Genomic DNA, 6,866 nt, shown 5'->3' on the forward strand with positions numbered 1-6,866 from the left:
AGACAGCAAGCATAGACCCAAAGAGATTATATTATACATTTAACAGACTTTCAATGTGTTTGAAATTGACCAAACCATGAGTGTACCTCTGTACAATACCTACTCATTTTGTTTGTAAAATAGCATAATAAATTATTCATGAATGACAAATTATGCCAAATCTTAGTTCTGAGGAGGAATAGTGACCTACTATTTCCATTCGTAAACAGCACCTAATAGAGCATACAAAGTCCTCACCAGGGTGATACATGTTTATCAATTGTACTAGTCTAGAAATATATCTACATCAGTAACAGATAATGTTTCACAAAACATTAACGAATAAACGGTTTGTACAGTACTGTGAGTGGTAAAATAGCATTTCAACAAACTGCTTCTGCTGAATTAGGTTACATAGGAAAAGTGGTTCAACTGGTATCAATAACAAACTTTGTAATTTGTATAAAGCAATTCACCACGGTTTTACGTTGAAAGAACAAATACATAGAACTGCTTTCGTACCACAAACCTGTTAAGAGACAGTGGACAAAAAAGAAGGGAGTAAGCTCTCGCTCTCGCCCCCCCCCCTCTCTCTCTCTCTCTCTCTCTTTCTCTCTCTCTACATCATATATATGACCTTTAGGAGAGCACCAAACCTAAGCGATAAAATAACACAAAGCCATTTCAACTCCCGGAAAAAGGGAAATTGGTTAAAAAAATCAGGTTTCTGGAAATGTGGAAATTGTAAAGCATGCAGGATTGCCAAAAATACAAAAGAGAATACCATAGGTAATGGCGGTAAAAAATTGATCAAACACCATATCACGTGTAAGAGTCGATTCACGGTATATGTCATTGAATGCCCCTGTGGTTTGAAATATGTGAGGAGTACAATCTGTGAGACCAAGAAAAGTATACTGGAACACATTCGTGCAACCATTAATGTAGACAGAAGCTATGCCACGTCCAAACACATGGAACAAGCACATGGCAGTCAATGGGAAACTATGACATTTTATGCAATCGATCAAGTACCCATTAATGAACGAGGAGGTGACAGGGAAAGGAAATTACGACAGTTAGAGTCAAGATACATTCTAGAGATTCGCACCTTGACCCCCTGGGGAATGAATCTGGACGAAAAATTATTTGTACATCTGTGAACGGTCGTACAATTTCTAGCCAATAACATAGACTCCATTTATTTTTATTTTTACCTTGATACATTTGTTTTTTCACATATGGTCTTTTTGCTATAGGTTTTTATGCATAGTGTATAATGGACCCTTATAACCATAAAGCATGTCAGACACAGTGAAAATTACCCCCAAAAATGCGTTGGATAATCTCCCGTTTGTGAAATAATATTGTGAAACATAACATAAGGTGTTATTGATAACAAGCGCACGAAGAAATTTGGGGTAAAAGATAAACAGAAACACATAAACATAACTTATGGGTAGCAACTACTATATCCACAATGCAATGGGAAACACAGTGCTCACTAATGGTTAATTTTGATTTGTTATTACATGTTTTTTAGGGTTTAGAAAGCAATTTATTTGACTAATGTGTCATCTCTATAAACGTGCCTATGCAAATTTAGGTTGAAAAGAGGAGTGTTGAGCATGTTTAAATTCGATATTGTGGTTATAAGAAAGGAAGTAAGGGGCCATAACCGGAAATGCCTGTGAACACGGTCTTGGCAGACCAAAACGCGTAAGGCAGCATTAATTGCATGTAATCTAAATGAAGCCCAAAAAATAAAGAAGCAGCATATACGGCAACTTTGGAGTGCGGTTTATTCCTTCAATTTGATAAAGGAACCTGTGTTTCATATATATATATATATATATATATATATATATATATATATATATATATATATATATATATATATATATATATCCCACACGCTGACTCCCTGCAGATCCTCTGACTACGTCCACCAAACAGCGTCAGTGCCAGGCCGTAGGCGCAGGAACCACTATATATTGCATAAAATCCAAATTTGCTTAAAAACACAGAGATGCCCGCACTCTGAGAGGGTTGTAATCCAGAACTTTTATTCACGTTGGCTTACGGGTTTTGACAGAATTATCTTTCTGAAAGCCAACAAACATGCAATGCCGCAATTCATATTGGGGCACCATAATTTACTCATTCATCAGAGCACTTATCAACCTTAAACATACATTCTAAAATAACATATGCCCTGTGGCCAGATTTATTATAGTAGAAATATATATATATATATATATATATATATATATATATATATTTATATATATATACAAAAAAAAACAATATACAAAAATTGCCAAGTAGCCCATCTCCTAGACCCACTGAGCACTAATTGTGAAGATCTGACATGAAAGAACTAAATGCCCATAAGTCTATATCATGAAATAATATGCAAACCAAGTGTCATAAGGGGCTATAATATTATTTTACATGAGGCTAAATGAAAAAAAACAAAAAAAGCATTAATTTTTTGCCCATACTCTTAGTGACCAAATAACTACCTTTCCCCAACAACTAAAAGGAAATATGAAGGAACATTTCCATTATCTGAGATCAGGCCAACATATACACCAATACAATTACTTTCACAGGGCAGGAGATGACAATTGCCTACTATCTCAATAAATAGTCAGCAAAATAATTTTTTTACACAGTCATAGATCCATATCCATATTTATTTGAATTTGGGCATCAGGCACCAATTTGAACGTAAAGTTCTTCATCCTGTTTAAGGTCACCCAGATCCCTGGTAGCAAGTAGAATTAAGTACAGAGACTCCAGCTTCCTTAGATTGCGTTCCTTGCCAGTAGGACTGTGAGCACAGGCTTTGCACTTCCCGCATTTAAAGAAACCTGGTTGCTCCCTCCACCAAGATCCTGATGTAATTTGTCTCCTTGTCTGTGAACTAGTATATCAATTAAAGACTTACTATTTCTATAGGCGATCTAAGGGTGGGGGTATATCAAAGACCCTACTTCGGTCTGACTTAATAAGGTGCCAGTGTCTCCTCATGATTTTGTTTATAGCATGTGATACTGCTAAATGTCATAATCAGTCTCACGTTCTTATCCATTTTCTCTCTTTGCCTACATATTAATAAGCTGTCCCTTTTAACACTTGCCGCCTTATCACAGGCTGCCTTGATGACTCTGGTGGGATAACCATGCGATCTGAATCTGCCAATCATATTTCTTTCTCAGTCTCAAAAGCCTTGCCAGTGCTACAATTCCTCTTTGCTCTAAGCAACTTACCACAGGGAATGCTCCATTTAAGCCTAGGGGGGTGGTGACTATGAGCGGGTAGGGGACTGTTACCCAACAGTAGCCTTCCTAAAGAGGCTGCTTTGTATATTGTTTCCCTCTACAGTGACAAATACATCCAATAACTCCATTGTAACATCATGTATCTTGCTGGTGAACTTAAGGTTCAAATTATTGTTTGCAATCCAAACCAGTAAAGCATTCAGTTTCACTTGTGAACCATCCCAAATCATGAAAATATCATCAATGTACCTCGTTCACAAAGTAATATGGCGGGTCCACCCTTCATCGGCATCAGTCCATATGTGTTGTGGCTCCCACCAACCCATAGACATACAGGCATAACTAGGCGCAAAGCAACTCCCCAATGCAATCCCAGAGAGCTGTTTAAACCACTGATCTTCAAACAGAAAATAGTTATTGTCAAAGAAAAATGGTAACATGTCTAGCAATAGAATAGTATGATCATACAGAGACAGAGGTTTAGCCCTGAAAAAATGTCTACAAGCTTGTAGGCCTATCTCATGTTTGATACAAGTTTACAAGGCCGCAACATCAACTGCGACCAAAATATACGTAGGTTGCCATGGAATCACCTGTATTTTGGTAATAAAACCATGCTATTGCTGCAGGATCTGGGTTGCCTTAACTGGGATGAAGAACTTTACGTTCAAATTGGTGAATGATGCACAAATTCAAATGAATATGGATCTATCACTGTGTAAAAATGTTATTTTGCTGTTTATTGAGATGATGAGCAATTGTCATCTCGCCCCCTGTGCAAGTAATTTTATTGGATTATATGTTGACCTTCTCTAAGATAATGGAAATTGTGCTTCATATTTCAACATCAATAATTGTTGAAGAAGGGTAGTTATTTGGTCACTGAGAGTATGGACACAAACATAGTTTTTTTTTTTTTTTCGTTTAGCCTCATGTACAATAATATTTTAGCCCCTTATGCCACTTTATTTGCATAAAATTGCATGATATAGACTTAGGGGCATTTTGGTCTTTCCTTGTGTGATCTTCAAAATTGGTGCTCAGCGGCTCTAAGAGAAGGGCACTTGGCAATTTTTGGGTATTGTTTTTTTGTATATAGATGTATTATCATAAATTTGGCCAAGGGACATGTATTCTTTTTTTTATGATGGTGGAATGTTTTTGACATTTTCTGCATGGCAATATGTATTGATATTCAGTGATTGGTGGGCCTGAGAAGCTAAACACATATGGGAGATGTAAGTTTATGTGTCTTTTCACTATGTCTGTACATGATGCAATCATGCTTTTTAAAGGGGATGGGGCACGATGTTTGTTGGATTTGAGAAAGACGATTCTGTCCAAACACGTCAGCCAATGTGAAAGTTCTGGAATATAACCCTCTCGGAGTGCTGGAGTTTCTGTGTTTATAAGTAAATACAGATTATGTGTGCTGTATATATATATATATATATATATATATAAATATATATATATATATATATATATACGTCCTACAGGCGGGCCATGTTTCCATAGAAAAAGCATTTTTTGACTTGCCTTTATCTTTGCCACTGTTTGATGAATCTTCAAGATATTTTCCAAGAAAAGTGTGCAGGTGCTTCTTGTGGCACACAGAGAGTTTAGGGGTGATCCGTCAAGGGGTAACCCAGAAAAAGGGGGGTAAAAAAAGTTACATTTCCCATGTGAATTCCCATAGGACCTGTAGACTTGACAACAGCCCAAACCGCTGGACGGAATGACACGAAATTTGGTAGAAGGCTAGCTTTTGTTATGCAGATTGTGCTTTTACATATTTGGTGTAAATCTATTCAGTAGTTTATGTGAATTAAAAAAAAATCCAGAGGATCTCTCTCCCTGCAGTTCCCTACCCTAATTCCCTTCCCCCTGCCTGGCTTCATCAATACCCTGCGCTCTGATAGCTTTCTGACTTGGTGACGCCGGGAGGTGGGCCTTTTGGCCCGAGGAAAGGACACTGTGACAGCAGTGACCGCTGCTGAAACGCTGCTCACAGCAGCGCACCTCAGATGCTTCGTGCCGACCCAGGCCTGGTCCAAGACACCAGGCCTGAGTAAATCGGCAAACCTGGCTTCACCGAGCATGCGAAACGTGGCCCGCACAGAATCAGCATTGTGAAGCCATGCTGCTGCACAAACACACTCTCCTACCTGCCTAACAGGACCGGCCCAACTTCCAACCGCGCAATGGGCTGGTGCAGAAGAGGCAGGTTCCTCTCCTAAACCCCCATTTAATCTCCCCCTTTAATCCCTCCCTCATGTATTCCCCACCAATCATGCCTGCCCTGTACTCACTTCCCCTCCCGAAAGCTCCTGTGGAGAGACTGGACTGCATCTGCTCTCCACAGGGCCCTCCATTGTTGCATTGTTAGGCGCACTTATGCAGTCATGAGATTGTCATAAGATTTTTGCTGCCTAGAAACTGACCATAAGCAGGAAGTGGGGTTGGTTTCAACACGGTAGTGGTCAACTACGGAATACAAACATGGAAGAGGTGGTGTAAAAAGATCTGGGGCCCTCTTCAGGCATGCGATTTCTCTCTGCAATTGAGGTCCTGATCGAAAGAGTGGTAGAAGCTTCTTTCAGAGCTAGAGAAGGCTGTCCACCTACTAAAATGCCACACTCCATGATTTGGCTGATGCTGAAATGGTTATGGACGAATAGAAAAAGGGAAAGTTTATTCAGGTAACAAGGCTTCCTGAACTGTTACAGCATCTGAGAGATAACAGTAGACTGACAGCCTCAGAATCTGGGATGGGGAAGAGGATTTCCTTTCCCGGTAAATGGGTCCTGAGCCTGATTCCCTTCCTCTGAGTGCTGCAACTAAGCTGGTGTTGGGTCATGAATAGAGGGATGTGGACAAGGCTTTTTTCCCTTGTTGTTTTTTGGCCAGACGTAGCCCTGTGGATAAATCTGCAGAGGATTTTATAGCATTTGTTAAACTAGACAAGCTTATGGTAGGGCTATCATCAACAAGACAACTGTTGCTCGAATGCAGATTTACCTTAAAGAAATGAAAGAGAAGAGGCATTTGGCAAATCAGGAACAGATGATTTAATTAATCATGTGGCTGGGAGTGTGCAGTACAGAGTTGGGGTCTGATGACTGTCTCAAAGTTAGAGTTCTCAGTGTCCTTTTATACAATTTTTGAAGGGGTATAAAACAATCCTATGAATTCTTTGCAGAAAGGTATCCGGGCCAAGTCATGGAGTCATAAATCTGACCATCTGATAAAGTCCTCAGGTGTGTCTCGACCTTGCGTGGACAAAATGCGGGCCAGTAGGTAATATTTTCAGATGTCCGGCCTTGAGGAGTGCATGATCACTGCATGTTGTGTGTGTGTTGTTGTTAGAAATGGGGTCTCTGGTTTGCAGTCAGTTTGCACTCTGTCCAAGCAGGGACCCTCACTCCAGTCAGGGGAAGGGAGCTACACGCTTAAGATAACCCCTGCTCACCCCCTTGTAGCTTGGCACAAGCAGTCAGGCTTATCTCAAAGGCATTGTGTAAAGTATTTGTACCAGCACACACAGTAATACAGTGAACAAACTACAAAATGGACACCACACCAGTTTAGAAAAATAGC

Source organism: Pleurodeles waltl, chromosome 4_2 (assembly GCF_031143425.1).
Source record: "Pleurodeles waltl isolate 20211129_DDA chromosome 4_2, aPleWal1.hap1.20221129, whole genome shotgun sequence".
In the NCBI taxonomy this organism is placed as follows: domain Eukaryota; kingdom Metazoa; phylum Chordata; class Amphibia; order Caudata; family Salamandridae; genus Pleurodeles; species Pleurodeles waltl.